The sequence below is a fragment of the Mobula birostris genome, chromosome 17 (assembly GCF_030028105.1).
Source record: "Mobula birostris isolate sMobBir1 chromosome 17, sMobBir1.hap1, whole genome shotgun sequence".
NCBI lineage: Eukaryota > Metazoa > Chordata > Chondrichthyes > Myliobatiformes > Myliobatidae > Mobula > Mobula birostris.
Genome location: NC_092386.1, coordinates 54,500,860 through 54,521,805, shown reverse-complemented (window position 1 = coordinate 54,521,805; position 20,946 = coordinate 54,500,860). Strand labels below are relative to the sequence as shown.

The window sequence follows — 20,946 nt, the reverse complement described above, 5'->3', positions numbered from 1 at the left end:
TTCCTCATACGGTAACCCTTTCATTCCTGGGATCATTCTTGTGAATCTTCTCTGAACACTCTCCAATGTCAGTATATCCTTTCTAAAATAAGGAGCCCAAAACTGCACACAATACACCAAGTGTGGTCTCACGAGTGCCTTATAAAGCCTCAACATCACATCCCTGCTCTTATATTCTATACCTCTAGAAATGAATGCCAACATTGCATCTGCCATCTTCACACCCTCCTTTCTGGGTGGTTAACCTTTAGGGTATCCTACACAAGGACTCCCAAGTTCTCTTGCATCTCTGCATTTTGAATTCTCTCTCCATAGAAATAATAGTCTGGCCATTTATCTCTTCCACCAAAGTGCATGACCGTACACTTTCCAACATTATATTTCATTTGCAACTTCTTTGCCCATTCCCCTAAACTATCCAAGTCTCTCTGCAGGCTGACTGTTTCCTCAACACAACCCGTTCCTCCACCTATCTTTATATCATCGGCAAATTTAGCCACAAATCCATTAATCCTATAGTCCAAATCATTGACGTACATTGTAAAAAGCAGTGGTCCCAACAGCGATCCCTGTGGAACTCCACTGGTAACCGGCAGCCAGCCAGAATAGGATCCCTTTATTCCTACTCTTTGCTTTCTGCCGATCAACCAATTCTCCACCCATGCTAGTAATTTCCCTGTAATTCCATGGGCTCTTATCTTGCTAAGCAACCTCATGTGTGACACCTTATCAAAGCCCTTCTGAAAATTCAAGTACACCACATCCACTGCATCTCCTTTGTCTACCCTGCTTGTAATTTCCTTAAAAAACTGCAGTAGGTTAGTTAGGCAGGATTTTCCTTTCAGGAAACCATGTTGGCTTTGGCCTATCTTGTCATGTGCCTCATCCCTAACTATTGATTCTAACAACTTTCCAACCACTTATGTCAGGCTAAGATGTATATAGTTTCCTTCCTGCTGCCTCCCACCCTTCTTAAATAACGGAGTAACACTTGCAATTTTCCAGTCATCCAGTACAATGCCAGAATCTATTGAATCTTGAAAGATCATTGTTAATGCCTCTGCAAACTCTCCAGCTACTTCCTTCAGAACCCGAGGGTGCATTCCACCAGGTCCAGGTTTATTCTTGCCTGTCAATATCCAAAGTAATTTTTAAGTAGATCTGTAGTTCTCAATTGAAATTGTGGTATCACCAATTCAGCCCATGTTATACAAACAGTGCTCCCTAATTCATCAATTACGGTTATGGAAACGCACACTACAGCAGAACAATGCATTGATCAGGGCACCCTCAGTCTCCAACACGCTACAGAAAACAATCTCTGGTATGTCTTTGATACCAACCTATCTACTTGTGTCGCTATTTTCAGACCCTGTGGACTTGTACCTTGTATGCCAATGCTTCTTCATTGTATACTTCCCTCTTGCATTTGATTCGTAAAGCTCAACACCTCACCTTAGTCTGGATTAAACTCTATTTGCCATTTCTCCTTCCAAGTTTCCAAACTCTGTACCCTTTGACAACCTTCCTCACCATCCACAACTCCATCAATTTGCATGTCATCTGCAAGCTTAAAAGGAGCTTTCAATAAGGTAATGGCATATTCTCTGGAGAAAAAATAAATAATTTGATAAATGATTGTCATAAAGGACATGTTTCAAGAAAGTAACTTGGAAATTAACATAAAACAGTCTGGAGGCGCTGAAGGAATTCAGGGAGTCAGGCAGCACCTACGGAGGAAAATTTATTTCTTATTTATATTTAGAGATACAGTGCAGAATAAGCCCCCGGGAACTTTTTGCCGCAATGCCGGATACCTACCGATTTAACCCTAGCCTAACCACGGGACAATTTACAGTGACCAATTAACCTACTAATTGGTACATCTTTCGACTGTGGAAGGAAATCAGAGAAGCCGGAAGAAACGAACATGTCCACAAGGAGAACGTACAAACTCCTGACAAATGATGTCGCTAGTGAACTCTGACACCCTGAGCTGTAATGGCATTGTACAAACGGTTATGCCAAAGTGGCACCCAAATGGGGTCATGACCCTTTGTTATTGAGAATCTTCATCTAACCATAACCCAAAACAGTGACTCCTGCCTTACCTGCTGAACTCCTCCGGCACCTTGTGTGTTGCTCTAAGTACCAGCATCTGCAGTCTCATAACAACTCCTACCTTTTTATGGAGAGATAATTTACTTGCAAGAGGATGGCAAATAAAAATGGTTTAACTGGACCCTCAGCACAGAAACTAATACCAGCTTCAGAAGAACAAAGCAAAGAAAGGTAGATGGATTTCGATAACCCAAAACTAAATCACATCACTTGATTTGCGAAAGGCAAAGATTTCTTGCTCAAACACACTATGACAAATACCTTCATGCTGTTTGTTGCAAGAATGGAATTCACAAAGGAATGCATAATTATCATAAATCTTCTGAATTCAATAACTTAATCAGAGCGCAAACCAGAAGTTTCTTATGCAAGACAGAACCGCAGCCAGGTGTTATTTTCAGCAGAAAGCTTAGACCTGCTCGCACACGGCCAAGCCTGGAATGAGTTTCAACCTGTGTGCATTGTGAAGTTAGATTTGTCAGATGAACAGGAATAAACAATTTCACTCCTCTCAAAGCTATTTCATTGATTTCCCTTATGGTTACTACACAAGTATACTGTTGTGCTATTGAGAGGCAAGAAGTGAAATAAACTTAATGAATACAAGATCAAAATTCTTTATAAGACAGACCAAAATAATCATGAAATCAGCAAAGGAATGAAAATGCCTTTGTATATAATTAGACCGTTTCTGAAAGGGTGGGACACAAATTGAGCACGAAAATGCTTCATTTTCTGCCACTGCTGAAGAAATGAGCATAAAATATCTAGATTATTCCATCAACTCAGATTTGCAATCACTTGTAATCTCTACTGTTGAACATCATAGATGTGTAAAATGGCATATAAGCAATGTTTAAAAAGTATTCCAAACTACCTTTAACTTGCACATTCTTCCTTGTGGGGATTTGATAAAATTGTCTTTCCCCAACAACTATCCTTCCTTTTTGCTGGTCGATGCTAGCTGACACAGTACAAGTGACATACTAAACCTTTAGTTTAGCAACAAGTGCTACTTCTGTCCTCAAACTGCATCCTGGACAGTAAGGATCACATTTTAAACTAAAATTATGAGATTGTAAACAAGTTATTGATTTTCCAAAATCCTGCAGAGGCCCAGCAGGGGAGAGCTACTATTCAGTGTCCTCCTGCCATTGTACACAATAATTGCATTTAACCCCAACATACAATTCAAGTTGGTAAATGGAAAATAAACATGTTAATCTTAAATAATGGAATGACCTAACTTGTGAAAATGTCAATTTGCATTCTGTATTATAAATGTATGAATATATTGATATAATTTAAAATATCCAATTAATAGCCATATATTCTCTCAGCCTAGAAAATCTGTTAGTCTGGCACCAAAGTCCTAAGTATGGTGGATTAGTGAAGTTTTACTGTTTTCCTCCATTCTTACAGAAGAGGGAAAAGGGTCACCCTCAGTCACGTCCTATTGGGTTTTGTCTGTAAGTGAACTCTTTCCACTGGAGACACAAGGATGACTTGGTAGTTAGCTTGCACAGGAGAGACTATCATTTTAATTCACAAGACTTGTTGATAACAAAGTTAGGAAGAACCAAAGAGTTGCAAGGAGAAAGTAGAAATGTTGAGATATGTAGGTAAAGGTTACTAGAGGATAATGGGCATGGTAATGACTGATGGAATGTCTAGGGATAAATATAAAATTATTGACTTTGGTAGGAAGATTTTTAAAAAGGCATTAAAAACAGCAAGAAAGTAAACTTAAAATGACAAGATTGTAAAGAAATTGGACTACAAAAGAAAGGAAATCCTGCTAAATCTACATAGGGCTTTTGGTGAGACCCACTTTGAAGTAGTGGGCCCATTTTTAGTTCAAATATCTGAAGGAGGATCCGTTCACCTCAGAGTCAATTTTGGTTCACTTGGCCAATTGTCAGGATACGGAGATTATTCTATGAAGAGGTACGGAGGAAAAATGGCTTCCAAACACTGGAGTTTATGGGAGCCCTCATGCAGAGTTCCTTACAGGAGAACCACAGGGATGTGTGCTTAGCTCCCTGCTCTACTCACTTTTCACCTGTGACTGGGTGGCTAAGTACAGCTCCAACACCATATACAAATTTGCTGATAACACCACTGTCGTGGGCTATATCAAAAGTGGTGATGAATTAGCACAGAGTAGGGAGCTTGAAAAATTTGCCTGAGTAGTGTCATAACAACCACCTTTCACTTAACATTAACAAGACCAAGGAACTGATTGTAGACTTCAGGAGAAGGAAACCAAAGGTCCATAAGCCAATAATCTGAGGTGGAGAGGGTCAGTAACTTCAAATTCATGGGTGTCACCATCTCAGAGGACCTGTCCTGGACCCATCATATAAACATATTTATGAAGAAAGCACAACAGCACCTTTACATCTTCAGGAACCTGTGGCAATTTGGCATGTCATCAAAAAACTTAGCAAACTTCTCTAGATGTGAGGTGGAAAAAGTGCCGACTGGCTGCATTACGGCCTGGTATGAGAACACCAATGCCTTTGCGTGGAAAATCCTACAAAAGGTCGTGGATTCAGCCCAGTGCATCATGGATAAGACGTTCCCAACCATTGAGCACAGCTACATGAAACATTGCTGTGGAAAAGCAGCATCCATCATCAGGGAACCTCACCACCCTGGCCAGGCTCTTTTCTCGCTGCTGCCATCAGGTAGAAGATACAAGTGCCTCAGGACTCACACCGCCACGTTCAAGAACAGTTACTACCCCTCAACCATCAGGCTCTTAACCAAAAGGAGATAACTACACTCATTTAAAGAGTCTTATCTTGTTATTTCGTGCTCGTTATTGATTGTTATTTATTATCTGCATTTGCACAGTATGTTTACAGTTCCTGATGTTTACACTTTACAGATCCTGTTTACAGTTAGTCCTATAGATTTCACAAGTATGCCCGCAGAAAAAGAATCTCAAGATTGTATGTGGTGACATGTATGCACTCTGATAATAAATTTTACTTTGAAGTAATCACAGAGATGTGGAAGATTAGGAAATTGAAGATAGATTGGATGTTTCCTCTATCTTGATTGTCAGGATATCAAGGTCAGTTATTAAAGTCTGAGATGAGGAGAACTTTTCCTAAAAGCTCCAAACCATTGAAATTTTCAACCTGGACAGCTCTGAATACTCAGTAGTTAGGTTCAGAGTTTTTAAATACTAAAGGAATCAAAAGGTATGAAAGCTTGTGTGAGAAAGTGGACAAGACATAAAAGCAGTGATGATAATGAATGGTGAAGCACACTTTAAGGATAGTATAGCCTATTCCTGCTCCCATATTTCACACTTCTACACCCCATTTTCTTCTTTCTGTACCTACTATTGCCTTGTATATGGATTCTTAGATATTTAAATAAACCATATTTAGTAGCACCGGAGCAAATTCAGAAAGCAGATGTGTAAAGAGACTTGGGAGTCCTCATGCAGAATTCCTTCAAGGTTAACTTGCAAGTTGAGTCTGTGGTATGAGAGGTAAACATAATAACACCATTCATTTCAAGAGGACAAGAATATAGAAGCAAGGATGTAATGATGAGGCTTAATAAGGCATTGGTCAGACCACATTTGGAGTATTGTGAGCAGTTTTGGGCTCTTTATCCAAGAAAGGATGTCCTGGCACTGGAGAGAGCCCACACAAGGTTCACAAGAATGTTGCCAAGAATGAAAGGGTTAATGTATGATGAACATTTGATGGCCCTTGGCCTGTATTCACTGGAGTTTATAAGAACGCGGGGGATCTCATTGAAACCTATCAAATATTGAAAGGCCCAGGTAAAGTGGATGTCGAGAGGGTGTTTCCTATAGTTTTGGGGGAGGGGGGGGGGTGGGGGAGAAAGAGTCTAGGACCAGAGGGAACAGCCTCAGAATAGATCGATGTCCCTTTAGAACAGAGATGAAGAGAAGTTTTTTTTAGCCAGAGGGTGGGGAATCTGTAGAATTTATTGTCACAGATGGCCATGGAGGCCAAGTCACTGGGTATATTCAAAGCGGAGTTTGATAGGTTCTTGATTAGAAAAGGTATAAAAGGTTACAGGGAGAAGGCAGGAGAATTAGTTTGAGAGGGATAGTATAATAGCCACAATGGAATGGTGCAGCAAACTGAAGGACCAAATGGCCCAATTTTGCTCCTATGCCTTATGGAATAGGTTGCTTCCCAAATGGCTCAGAGGTAATGTATAGACCATCATGTGTGATGCACTCAATGGCTGTGGAAATCATTTCACATCTGTCTCCAATACTACTACTGAAAAATGTCAAAATTACTTTTATCCTGGTCATTCTTGTGGGTGTAAATATTTTGCTAAACTTCCCAATGACAGAAATACAATTACAGAAGATTAAGCACATTTGTGAACCAATCATTTTCATTATAACAGCCTCGGCCGTTAATAATGTTTTGCAAATAATAAGCTCTTAACAATATTCCTCCAAATAGAGGGCACAAGTTTTGCCTGACAGTTTAAAAAAAAGCAAGGACCACACTGTATTGTGTAAAATTTCTGTGAACATGTTTAAGATCTAACAGAAATGAACTTCCAGAGACATTTTATAAAACTGCGTCACAGCCACAATTTATGTTGACATTTATAAATTTACTCAATAGGCAACATTCAAGTTTAAATGCTTTTGAATGTAATGCAGCATTTAGAAGTAGCAGGTGTAATATAACAGACAAAAGTAGTAAAAACAAAAGGTGTTGTATATTGTCATCATCCTTGTCACAAACTCGCTGAAAGCAAACATGCTGGAAAAGCACATGATCACTGTGTCAAATAGAATGCTGGCCTTCATAGAAAGAAGAGTCATGTAAGGAGCAAAGCTGTGCTACAATTATATTTCTTCGTGAGATCACATGATGCAAATACAATTACAGGGAATACTGAGTGCAGTTTTGGTCTCATACATTAAAAATGGGTGGCGGTATGGAGCTACGTCTCTACCGAAGGAGGTGTAAGGCATTCCTTCCCTCTGCTAGCCTGCAGGTCACCCTTGGGCAAGGTGTAGTACCCACTTAGTGCCCCGAACAGGGTCAGGTGAAGCCATGAGAGCAAGTGGTGGATGGTTGTTTCAGCAGCTGGTGCACATCACAAGTCCTGGTTACATGACCACTGATGCCAGGCAACCTCTGAAGAGTATTGATAATGGCTGGGGTCACACGTCTTGTAAGGACACCGCCCAGAAGGAGGCAATGGCAAATCACTTCTGAAAAAAGATTTGCCAAGAATAATCATGGTCTGGAATGTTCATGGTCATCATATGACATGGCACATAATGAACGATGAACACAAGGAAGGAAATATGCTTTAGAATAGGAGCAGTGAAGGTTCACCAGATAAATTCCTGGAATGGTGGGACATCTAGGTGAGTAGATGAATTGCCAGTGCCTAGTAGGCTACAGGTGAACTGCTGGTAAATGGAGTTCGCATAGATAGTTACTTGGTCATCACAGACACCTCAGGCTGAAGGGCCTGTTTCTCTGTGTGGAGAGAGATCACGTGAACTAGGTTTGCAATCATTATAACTTCAAAAGTTGTGAAAGAATGTAAATGAAACTTACAAAATTCCAACAGGTTTAGAGACACTGGATGCCACGAGGATGTTTGCCCTGGCCAGGGTGCTTAGGTCAACAGTTGTAGTCTAGACTTACAGGCGAAGAGAGTTAGGACTTTGTAGAGAAAAAGTTGATGAAGATTTTGAGGAGGAGATAAACTTTTAGGTGCAAAAACACACACAAAGCATTGAGGAGAGAGCAGGAATATGGTATTGATCCAGATAATCACTTGTGACGTGCTCAATGGCAAAGCTGTCTTGAAGTGCTGAACAGCCTATTCCTGCTTCTATTTTCAAACACTTTTTTTTCCCCGTCACTTGCTACGATAAAAGTCACTCTCCAATTCCTACATCTTGGATATACAGATGTTAAGTACTGACTTTTAAGCAGTATTGAAAATACGCTATTTATAACGCACAAGTTGGGGATGATAAACACAAACTACAAGCAAAATTCTGGTGTTCTGAAGCACAATGCAAAAATAAGGTAGATTGAAATAACACATGATGAACACACACACACAAAGTTGCCCGTTAAATAATAAATGTAGAAAACAGAATTACATGTTGCACAGTGGTGCTATAAACCTGAATTTTAAAAAAGTCACACACTCTGCCCGAAATGTTGACTGTACTTTTTTCCATAGATGCTGCCTGGTCTGCTGAGTTCCTCCAGCATTCTGCGTGTGTTGCACACATTCCAATGCACTGGGATTTGAACTCAAATCTCTCCGGGTTCAGAATTCAATCACATTTCTAAGTGCCAATAAACAAATGGTCAAATTGTACGATATTACACAAATATATATCTGGGAATAATTCTTTACAGTGTAACACAAAATGATGGAGGAGTTCACTCAGGTCAGGCAGCATTTATGGATAGGAATAAACAGTTGACGTTTGGGCAAAGACAGTGCACAACAGCGGAACTTTGGACATTCAACACACATTGTCTGCAGAAGCTACAAGTTCCCAAAAACAGTTAGGGAAGATGATGGAAGGCTGCCTCAAGATCAGGGAAAAATTGTGTAGGAAATGGACATGTATGTAATAATAACCCATAACTGACTTATTAATGTCTGCTATACATAGAAAATTATATACATGCACCTTTTAACCATACTCTATCTAGTACAGCATCTACTTATGGTACATTTGAAACTAAGTGGTAAAGCATCAAACTTGAACTGAAATTACAATTTCTACTCACATACAACACCAAACCCACAGCAGACATACCCCATTCAAACACGTTGCACACCATTGTACAGTTTTCAAATGTCAATCTAATACCAGATCACATGGTTTTCTTTCCATAGTTCGAGGTTAGTCTGACCTCAATTCAGGCTCATTTATAGAGGGTAATTAACTTTTCCAAATTGATGACTGTCAGAACATGAAAAATGAACTTGGGTAAATAATTAAGGCTTTTAAGTTTATAGCAGCAGCTGAAGTGTGTCAACCGCCCTGCACTAGATGCAGCCAAACACATCTGTCAGCAGTTTCATGATGCCATTTTTGTACTGTTCTTTAAGATATCTAATATTAAAACCTAACTCAAGCCAAAGGTTATATCTAGCACATGTATAAAAATAATTTTTTAAAAATTGATTTATTTTATTGCTACCATTTATTGTCCATCCCCCGTACCTGTAACGGTACCACCGAGTGGCCTGCCAGATCTTTTCAAAGGGCATTTGTGAGTCAACCATGTGGATTGGGTACAAGTCAGAGTTAGTCAGTATAATGAGGGAAAATTTCCTTCCCTAAAGAACATTTGGTATGTATTTTGAATTTCTGTAAGACATTGGTGGGACTAAATTTGGAGTACTGCATTGGGTTCTGGTCACCTACTAACAGGAAAGCTACCAACAAGATTGAAAGAGTACAGAGAAAACTTACAAGGATGTCCATGGATCGTAGGAGAATGAGGGGAAATTTTAATAGAGGTGTACAAAAATATGAGGGGTACAGACAAGATAAACGCAAGCAGGCTTTTTCCACTGAGCTTAGGTAAGACAAGAAGTAGAGATCACAAGTTAAGGGTGAAAGGTCAAATACTGAAGGGGACCTGAGGGGGAAATTTTTCACTCAGAGGATGGTGAGTGTGGAACGAGCTGCCAGTGGAAGTGGTGGAGACAGGTTGATTGCAACATACAAGTTGTTAGAGGCTATGATCTCAAACGTCCATTGGAAACCTGTTTCATGCAGTCCATAAGGGTGGCCTCGTGCTTCCGGATACATTTCCTATTTCTGCCCACCTTTGACTTCGCGATGTTCATAAACTATTCCAACAGAGCCCAATGCAAGCTTGAGGGACAGTACCTCATCTTACTCAACGAGCCAGCCTTTCCAGCTTGTATCTGACCTGCTCTGTTCCGTCAATCTGTACAGTTAACTCAGTTTTTCACTTGCCCCACAGATGCTGCCTGATCTTCTGAGTACTTCCAAGATATTGTCTTTTTAAAATCTCATTATATATAGTGCTGTTTTCAAAGCTTTCCCAAAGGCCGTTACAATGGAAATTAAAGAATAATTGCATAGTTAATACTAGGAGAGGGTGACCAAAGCTCGGTGTTGATAATGGAGGAGAGGGAAGTAGAGGATGGGATTAAGTTAGAGAGAGCCAACAAAGGTGACTGGTGGGTTCAAGGCAAACGACAGGATGAGCATGTGTTGCTGCAGAAGCAACAATGCTAGGTGACTAATGGTGCATAAAGACCAGTGTTAAAAACATGTATATAAATGAAAATTTGACTTGGAATTTCTGATTACATTTGTGAATATGCACCATTGATTTTAACCACTAAATTTTTATAATCTTACCTGTTGGGTGACACCAAATGCTCGAATTTCCATTCTGCAAATGGTTCCAGAATAGGATTACTTTAAGCACATACAAGCAAATCTTGTACATATTCAGTATCTCTGCTATTTTATATTCAAATATTACTGAAAACACACGATTTCCCTGTTTTAGCCATTGCCTCTGGATACTTAGCAGCAAATACTGCAAACTCATTATCACTTGATCATAAAGAACAACACCGAGTCCCAGAAAAACATTTCTCAAAGGTGGTTTACAATCATCTAGTTTTTGCACCTGGGCACATGCTAATAGCAACCAAACAAATGCTAGAACAACTCGGTTAGTCACGCTGCATCTGTGGAAAGAGAAAGCCGTTAACGTTTCGGGCTATGTATTCCTTTTCAGTAGCTGCAGCAATTGTCTTTTCATTGGATTCCAGCATCTGATGTTGCATCTGTTTTCCATACCAAATATGCTATTGGGAACAAATTTATAGGTCAAACTTGAAAGAATAATTAAACACACAGAACCAAAATATCTGATTAGATATGCCACCTGCAGGATATAGGTTGCAAGTTTTATAGTAAGTTATACAGAACATGGTGTACCATACGAACAGAAGAAACAGGAGCAGGAGTAGACCACTTGGCCTATCGAGTCTGCTCCACCATTCAAGATTATGGCTGATCTGTCCATAGACTCAGCTCCTGCCTTTTCTGCCCTCCTGCAAAAATCTGTCTATTTGATAAGGTAGCTTCTACTGCATCCCTGGGCAGAATTCCACAGATTCACTACTCACTGGAAAAAGCAATTAGTTTCTCCTCATCTTTGTCCAATATCTATTTTCCCAAATTTCAAGGCCATATCCTCTCGTTCTAGTCTCATTTTTCAGAGGAAGCAACTTTCATGCCTCAATCTTATATATTTCAATAAAACTTGGTTCAGGCTGTATTGCAATTCAAAGCTATGATGCACTGGAGCAGATTGGTGCATATAGGGCACATTATGATGGGCCTCCAAACCTTCAACTGTCTTCCCCCTCCACAGGTGCTCAGACTTAACCTGCTAAGTTCAGCAACTCTGCGCTTTTTTTTACAGCACATAGAGTAGCTTTCCAGCAGAAAGTCTAATGTTGAAGCCAGTGTAGTTTTTACATTCTGTCTAACATTATCTCATGATATTCCAAACTGTGTTACACTTGAGGAACTTTTAATGAATAATCACTATTGCAATGTAGAAAACAAGGAAGCTATTTTATACACAAACTGATGGCCCTTAATATCAATATAATGTGCAGATCAGACAATCTTTGTTTTATTGATGATGCCAGAAGATTACTGTTACCCAGAATGAAAAAAAGAGAACCTCCTTGCTCTTACCACCACCTGGCAGGCCAGAGGAAGTCCCAGTTTAATGGTTCATTTGAAATAAGTTAATCAGAATTCTTTGAATCATCATTACTTTCATTACATCTGAGACTAATAAAGCAGAGTTCCAACACTTTCTAGCAGGGATTGTTTAACAAAAAATAACTTTCAATCAATAAAATGCCTGAAGTAATGGCAGCATAATTAGAGACCTAAACAATAAGTTACCCAAATGTTTAATGATGGATTTTTGGATAAATTAAAAATGGAAACATTAATATGAGATTGCCTATTTGATATCATTTAAGTGCTCCAGATAATTATGAATTACACACTGCTCCAAGTTCATGTGTGTTTGTCTTTTAAAAACCCTCAAATTAAAACAGTATGTTTGATTGATACTTTTAATAAATGAAAAAACAGATGCTCACTTATGGTATTAACACAGCAACTATCACAGTACAGTAAGTACTGTCAATACACTTTCTTCACCCAGTTAAACAGATTTATAAAACTTGGAAGGTACCCCTGCCCAAGCATAGCTGCCTGTGACACAACAGTCACAATTCATTTATCAATTTAACATGCAAGAGTTAAACCGGCAGATTCCGAACGCAGACAGTAAACATATGCCATTCATGTTCTGTTACCTATTGAGTGCAATTCATTTGAAAGCAATAGGTCTTACCTGTTAGTGTCATGCTAAACTCCTGACAGTGGAAAACAGATAGCCAGCGGAGCAGGGTTACCGTTCCAACCAAAAGACAGTGAAAACTGAGATCAGGGTATCACCTCCTATCCAAATTAACTGCTTTGATCACATGACTGTAAAGCGACACCTCAACCAAAGGCCGGTAGGTACACGTCCACATTAAAGTAAAAGTGGTAACTTCAGATCTTCAAACGTCAACATCACAGGAAAATATTAAGTTTGATCAGCCAAATAAAGTAAAAGCATAAAAGACCAAAATTCACACATCAAAATGCAGTGCTTTTGTTATCGTGAGAAGGAGAAGTTAATCCTTCCGAAGTTCAGTCAAACTGCCAGCAAGTCGCTAATATTTCGGTCTGGGGACAGGCACGCAGGTTAGGTCACGTGTCGTACAAACAGAATCTCACATGCCTCGGATTGAAAATTAACCGGTTCAAACAGAACATTAGTGGTTAAATAAGGGTGAAGTACTGGTCTGGCCTGCTGGAATGGCATGCCTCCTTTGATTCAATGTCATGGATTATTTTGTTTCAATGTACAAACAAGGAGGGAACCAAGATTTGTACTGGAACTGAAGGAAAAAAATTAAATAAAATTGGAGTGACGACTCAGGAAAGGGAACAATAAACAAGGAAGTACCTCAACAATCTACTCAATTTACTTCTAGCTTTGGTGAAATATGAATATTTCTATTGATGCAACATAGTTAAACTCCAGGCAGGTCAAATTATATGAATTATAATAATGAAACATATTTTGTTACATCTTTTCTACATTACAGAATAATGAACGGCCAATACAACCAATGAGCTGGCACTTCCCCGTGGATAACAGGACCAAAGAAATTAGGAGACCTTTTAGCTTTGAAGTCTCTTCTCAGCAAAGATCCTTGTACACCACTGAGTGAGTTAACGAGCCCATGTCTCACATCTATCCCTACCCGTTGGCTTCAGAGACACTGGTAGTAACCTGGAATCTGCCTCCTCCTTGTGTGGCTACACACATTTGGGCCTTCTACAAGGGAGGGCTAAATATGACATTATGAGTCATTTGTCAGTCAGCAAATGTGAAAAAAATCCATCAGAGTGGAACTTGGCCGCCTGCCTCACATTATCCATCCATGTTTGTTCTGGCAAAATATTCAGGTCAAGTTGGCCATTGCCATAGGTGTGCTATGCTAGTGTAGCTCAGTACTTCCTCGATGTCAGGACGACTCCTTAGTTTTACTGCAACTGGCCCAGGTTCTTGAAGAATATTTTTGTCTCTATGCTTCTGCAAATGCCTCCACATCAGATTGAACATGGAAAAAAAACAAGTAATAAGAGATAGATCAGGAATTATTTTTCAGAGTGAGAAGACTACATCTTCAGGTACATAGAGAAAGAAGAATAAAATTAGATTTCTTTTTACTGCCAAAGTTCACCTATGTATTATATAAGCGCTGTCTAAATTATAAAAATCTTCACTCTCTTCAAACCTTGCCAGACTGCTTTTTATGTCATTTTCAGTATGAATTTAACCTGTACATGCCCTGCTTGCCTCTCAACTATCACAGCAGGATTAGTAAAACAGATAATGTTGCACTGGTCTTTTGTGGGATACAGTGAGAGGTATACAAGGGTAGTGGGGTAAGAAACGGAGAAACGGACAGTAGTGAGCTGGCAGCGTGTCCAGCACCTGGCCCAACTACAATGGGGGGGGGGGGGGGGGGGGGAGGGGGAGAATACCGGGACTGCACTTCTGGTCTTACACACTTGCATTCTTCCCCCTCAAGCTTTAAAATACAGTCTCCCAATAAATGTGGACTATTGTTCTTATCCAGTTTCATCTAATGAGCATTTGCAAACACTTCAATCCTACTTCACACAGATGAAGTTGTATCACAATGTACTTGTAAATGAACATACTGTATTCATGGAGGCTCCTCCTCCTGCCATTATTACTCGAGTGGTTTGACAAGTTTTCGAGATTCTTCTTGGAACTGCTCAACTACATTTATAGACTGCTATTTTTGGATTGGCTCTGGGGTGGAAGGGTTGGGTTGAAGCACCTCTCTCTAGGCTGAAAGTCAATAGGTCTTTTTAAATAAATCATCTTGCCTTCAAAGGCTGGGACTGAAGTTTTAAAAGTTTTATACAGTAGAATTAAAAGAGGCCAAGGACTGGGATGCAATTCATGTTTTGGTGAGGTAGCAAATTTACATCCTCAGACCCAGATCAAGTTTGGCTTGGCCATGTCAGGTCAAGGTTTTAATTTTGTACCCAAGATGGTCTCCAGTTTAAGCAGCTGTGCCCGGTACCTTCCACAGTTTAGCAATCTGATGCAGGGAATATTTGGTACTACCTCTGTTATAAAGTAGTGTCTGTTGAGCCAGTGAAGGTTACCTTTGAAACTCACATAATACGTTGGGGCACTGTGGGCTAAATTATTATTTAAAGATAATAGCAAAACATCCTACTGGATTATGTGACTGTGGTAGTCCAGAGACAGTCCAGCATGTTTTGCTGAGCTGTAATTGATACAAAATTTAAAGGAGCATGTTGTTCAAGAGGCTGTCTGGATTAAGTTTATTTTGGTTTTCTATTCAATCTTTGTTTGGCCATCAAGAGAATCAACATCTGATTGAAGAGTCTATTATTCTGTTCATACGTGAGACTAGGTTGTATTCGAGAATTTGAGTCCCTTGAAGTTCTATAATTAATTATGCAGGTGTCCCCCACTTTTCGAACGTTCGCTTTACGAAACCTCACTGTTACGAAAGACCGACATTAGTACCCTGTTTTTGCTTTCAGAAGGTGCTTTCACTGTTACGAAGAAAGGCAGCGTGCGCCCCGAGCAGCCGCTCTCCCCTGGATTCAGAACGGCATTGCTTAAACACGTTGCATTGAGCAGCCATTAGCAAGATGAGTTCTAAGGTGTCAGAAAAGCCTGAAAGAGCTCATAAGGGTGTTACACTTAGCGTAAAACTAGACATAATTAAGCGTTTCAATTGTGGTGAACCAAGTAAGGACAAAGTGAGTTTGGCTTGTGGAAGCTGACGAAGATGATGTTGAAGAGGTTTTGGCATCCCATGACCAAGATCTGATAGATGAAGAGCTCATGCAGTTGGAAGAGGAAAGGATAACAATCGAAACCGAATGCAGTAGCAAAAGTGAAGCAACTGCGTGAGGTTTTCACTGCAATGATAAAGTACGACTTAAATTTTGAAAGAGTACGTAGGTCTAGGGGATATTTGCAGGATGGTTTGAGTGCTTACAAAGAACTGTATGATAGAAAAATGCGCGAGGCTCAGCAGTCAAGTAAGCCTTCCACATCAGCCACAGCAGACGACGAACCTCGACCTTTGACATCGAGGTGGGCAGTCATAGGAGAAGATGAGCTGCCTGCTCTAATGGAAACAGATGACGAGATGATACCCCAGTATCCCACCACCCCAACACCCAGGCCCCGGACAGATACTGTACCGATTCGCGGAGAATGCAGCAGTAGCCGGGAGGCACACAACACATTTTTAAGAAAAAAGCCGAAATAAACATGCTAATTAATTAGGTGCTGCCCGACATGTAAATGTCGGCCCAGATCAGAGGCGACACCATCGGCAATCGGTATTGATCTGCACCGACATTTACGTGCCGGGCAGCACCTAATTAATTAGCATGTTTATTTTGGCTTTTTTCTTAAAGATGTGCTGTGTGCCTCCCGACTACCACTGGACCTCTGCCTGCTTCACGGCAATGTATCGGTCAGCGGCCTGGAGGGTGGGGGCCACTGCACCAGCCAACCTGCGACGACTCAGTCTAACACACCATCATCAGTGTGCTCGGCGCTGTCCCGATTCCGGTAAGTGATACTACACTGTACATACATTATTTCTACTTTATATAGGCTGTGTATTTTTACGTGTTATTTGGTATGATTTGGCAGCTTCATAGTTTAAAGGTTACTGGAGAGCGCGTTTATGCCAACAGCGTTTGCGTGAGATTTGCGCTACGGAGATCTGTGCAGGCAATCGTTGTAGAGAAGTATTTCTACTTTATATAGGCTGTGTATTTATCACATCATTCCTGCTTTTACTATATGTTACTGTTATTTTAGGTTTTATGTGTTATTTGGCATGATTTGGTAGGTGATTTTTGGGTCTGTGAACACTCACAAAATTTTCCCATATAAATAAATGGTAATTGCTTCTTCGCTTTACGACGTTCCGGCTTACAAACCGTTTCATAGAAACGCTCTACCTTCGGATGGCGGGGGGAACCTGTACATCCTGCGGAGGCCTGTAATAATAATGGGGGGGGGGGGGGGAGGAGAAGAGAGATAGATATATATATATATATATATATAAATTGCATCAAAAGGTCTGCAGTGTTTCAAAGTAAGAGTCCAGTGACGATCCTCATGAGGATGGTTATAAACACTGGCTTTTCTAGCAGTGTCTATATCCTACAAATGAATAAACACCAACATTAAATTAAAATACTTTGCATTGTCCATAAACCCTTTGTCACTCATTTCACCGTTTTCTACATACTAATGCATCTCTATTAAAAATAATCATCTCATAGTGGGATGCATGAGCTGTAAACTTATGGTCTAGCTTTGTCCTTGATATTTTGGAAAGTAAGATAACTTGCTGGCTCAAAAGTGTGACATTAGTTGCATTTGCTCTACTTTAATATGAACCAGTTAGCAGAGTTTGGTTAGGAGTCAAATCTCAGAATACACTTCTTGTTGCAATTCAAAGCTGATATCCCTGTTTTCAAGCAGTTGTGCTTTTTCCAAGTTGGACTGTTCCCTCGATATTTTCCAGATGCAGACACCACAGGAGTAGGGTTAGTCCACTAAATTAAACGGCAACAATGAAACCGAAGGTTTGTACAAGTCATTTTCACCAATTCATTGTGACGCATTGACTTTATAAAGTTACTTTGGTATCCTCATCAACTGAAGCCTCTCCTATGTGCCAGCTTCCTAACTTCAGTGCTGGCTGGCTTTGGCTTTTGAAGGTGCAAGTTACCCTAATTGCCTGGTGAGCCTTCAGTCCATACTCATTATTTCTGACTGTCAAGAGTATTGGTAGGATATTTACATCTTTATGGGATATTGGCATGGAGACAGCAACTGGTGGCAAAGAATAACATGCACCAAGTACCAATACAAGGAAATGTAACATTGCAATAAACTTCAAAACAATGTTTAGTTCAGGTGCCTAACTTCTGAAAGACAAAAAAAATGGCAAAGACTGAATCCTCTCTCTTGACCTACACTGATCCAATTCCTTAATAGTATGTCTTTCTGAAGAGATCTCAACTCTGAAATAAGATCCATGTGCAACAACAAACAGTACAAAGACCTTCAAAAGGGCACCAGTTTTAAAATAAAAAATACAAGCAGAAAACAGTTCCAAGCTGTTTATAACTAAAGTAGGAATGTGGTTAATTTTGCATTATTACAATCAAGCTTCAAAGTGTTAATGAAATTGACATCACTAAATTAAGTATTTCACAGTTCTAGTACGCGTATACCGCAATGAAGATCATTGTTATAGAGCCAATAGGGCTGACAAATATTTGCAAATTCATCTTAAATTTAGTATTACAAGTATCAAGTCTATAATCAAGTCTTTGTACTCCTCCATAGACACTGCCGACTTGCTGAGTTCCTCCAGCAATCTGCGTTGATCAAGATTCCCAGCATCTGTAGAACCTCGTACCTACATATAATCAGGCTTTATTTTCTACAGTATTGGGGAATTTACTCATTGCTCTGAAAACTATATTTTAAAATGGATACATTAAAGGAAGATTGGCTCAGCTGTTATGCCACTTTTTGGTTAAAAAAAATCTGTCTTACAGTGTCCAAAATTGTAATTTGGATATACAGTGGATTCTGATTCATTCGGCCATTGGTTGATCAGTACAGCTGCTTGTTTGGGACAACTTTTAAACAACAAAAACTTATGAAGAAAATTGTCAAGACATTATACCACTCAACTGGGGTGGCAGACTGTTGACAAACAGTTTCTAACTAGTGTCAGTCAAACGCACTTGTGTGGCCATTAGACGTTACACCGTGCCTAGAGTGAATAGCTTTGAAATAGTGTCAGTTGCATGTGCTTGAGTTCGAAAGGCAGTAAATTTTATCACTGAGAGTTGGTGAAAAACAAGCTCAGTTGGTCAACTGTTTTGCTCACCGCGGTTTCAAGCATTCAGGCTTGAAGATGCCTGAAACAGCCAGGAGTGAAAATGAAACTACTTCACTACTTCAATATGTTAAGAACTACAGAGTTCAAAGGTATTGACAATCATCTTTGATGTTACAATGAAAATGAAGATTTGGCGGATGAAATTGCCAATAGCAATGTATGAAGTTAGTCCATTATCTGGACAAAGAGTCTACACTGATTTTATTCATTGCATAAATTGGATGAAGTCCTCTGTCGATAACTATTAGGAACTAAAACAGTTTTATAGTACTATAGTACTATTGGTAGTGTATTTTTTCGGTATTTCATTTAACTGCATAATTTGCTACTCAGTTTGTCATTTGTATACCTTTTAAACTTTTTCCATGAAACTTCAGCTAATTGGGGCACTTGTTTAATTGAGCCAAAATGTACTGGTCCTGATGTGTCCCCAGTTAACTGGAATCCATTGTATTTACATTCACATCCTATTCTGTTGGCCCTGGATTGCCGGGGCCATCCCCAACAACACTTCCACTCATTTCTGAATGGGGTGGTGGGGTGGAGATACAGTGGCATGTAAAAGTTTGGGCACCCCTGGTCAAAATTTCTGTTACTGTGAATAGTTAAGTGAGTAGAAGATGAACTAATCTCCAAAAGACTAAGTTAAAGATGAAACATTCTTTTCAACATTTTAAGCAAGGTTAGTGTATTATTTTTGTTTTGTACAATTTTAGAGTGAAAAAAAAAAGGAAAGGAGCACCATGCAGAAGTTTGGGCACCCCAAGAGATTTGAGCTCTCAGATAACTTTTACCAAGTTCTTAGACCTTAATTAGCTTGTTAGGGCTATGGCTTGTTCACAATCATTGTTAGGAAAGGCCAGGTGATGCAAATTTCAAAGCTTTAAATACCCTGACTCCTTAAACCTTATCCCAACAATCAGCAGCCATGGGCTCCTCTAAGCAGCTGCCTAGCACTCTGAAGGCTATAAGACGATGAGCGTTTTCAGGTAGCCGTTTCCTCAGTTTGTAATGTAATTAAGAAATGGCAGTTAACAGGAACAGTGGAGGTCAAATTGAGGTCTGGAAGACCAAGAAAACTTTCCGAGAGAACTGCTAGTAGGATTGCTAGAAAGGCAAATCAAAACCCCCATTTGACTGCAAAAGACCTTCAGGAAGATTTAGCAGACTCTGGAGTGGTGGTGCACTGTTCTACTGTGCAGCGACACCTGCACAAATATGACCTTCATGGAAGAGTCAGAAGAAAACCTTTCCTGCGTCTTCATCACAAAATTCAGTGTCAGAATTTTGCAAAGCAACATCTAAACAAGCCTGATGCATTTTGGAAACAAGTCCCGTGGACTGATGAAGTTAAAATAGAACTTTTTTGGCCGCAATGAGCAAAGGTACGTTTGGAGAAAAAGGGGTGCAGAATTTCATGAAAAGAACACCTCTCCAACTGTTAAGCACGGAGATGGATCGATCATGCTTTGGGCTTGCGTTGCAGCCAGTGGCACAGGGAACATTTCACTGGTAGAGGGAAGAATGAATTCAATTAAATACCAGCAAATTCTGAAAGCAAACATCACACTGTCTGTAAAAAAGCTGAAGATGAAGAGGGTGGCTTCTACAACAGGATAATGATCCTAAACACACCTGAAAATCCACAATGGACTACCTCAAGAGGCGCAAGCTGAAGGTTTTGCCATGACCCTCACAGTCCCCTGACCTAAAATCATCGAAAATCTGTGATAGACTTCAAAAGAGCAGTGCATGCAAGACAGCCCAAGAATCTCACAGAACTAGAAGCCTTTTGCAAGGAAGAATGGGTGAAAGACTTAAGCCTTTATAAAATGTGATACTTGCCAAAGGGGGTGTTACTAAGTACTGACCATGCAGGGTGCCCAAACTTTTGCTTCTGGCCCTTTTCCTTTTTGTTATTTTGAAACGGTAAAAGATGGAAATGAGAAAGTAACCTTGCTGAAAATATTAAAGAAATGTGTCATCTTTAACTTTATGCCTTTTGGAAATCAGGTCATCTTTTACTACTTAGCTATTCACAGTAACAGAAATTTTGACCGAGGTGCCCAAGCTTTTGCACGCCACTGTACATCACTACCAAAGGAGTTGTAAGGCACCCCTTCCCTCTGCTAGCTTCCAGGTCAC

At 39.9% G+C, this 20,946-nt stretch overlaps 1 protein-coding gene across 4 annotated transcripts in view; it reads right to left on the bottom strand.

Moving 5' to 3' along the window:
* Positions 1-20,946, bottom strand: part of kank1a (KN motif and ankyrin repeat domains 1a) — a 278,049-nt gene that overhangs the window by 100,797 nt on the left and 156,306 nt on the right. Inside the window, exon 1 of one of the 4 annotated variants that reach the window (XM_072281740.1) lies at positions 12,573-12,908. The exons of the other annotated variants lie outside the window; for them this stretch is intronic. The gene's annotated coding sequence lies outside the window, so the exon portion shown is untranslated. Of the gene's footprint in view, positions 1-12,572; positions 12,909-20,946 lie in introns of those variants that run through there. 4 annotated transcript variants of the gene reach the window in all.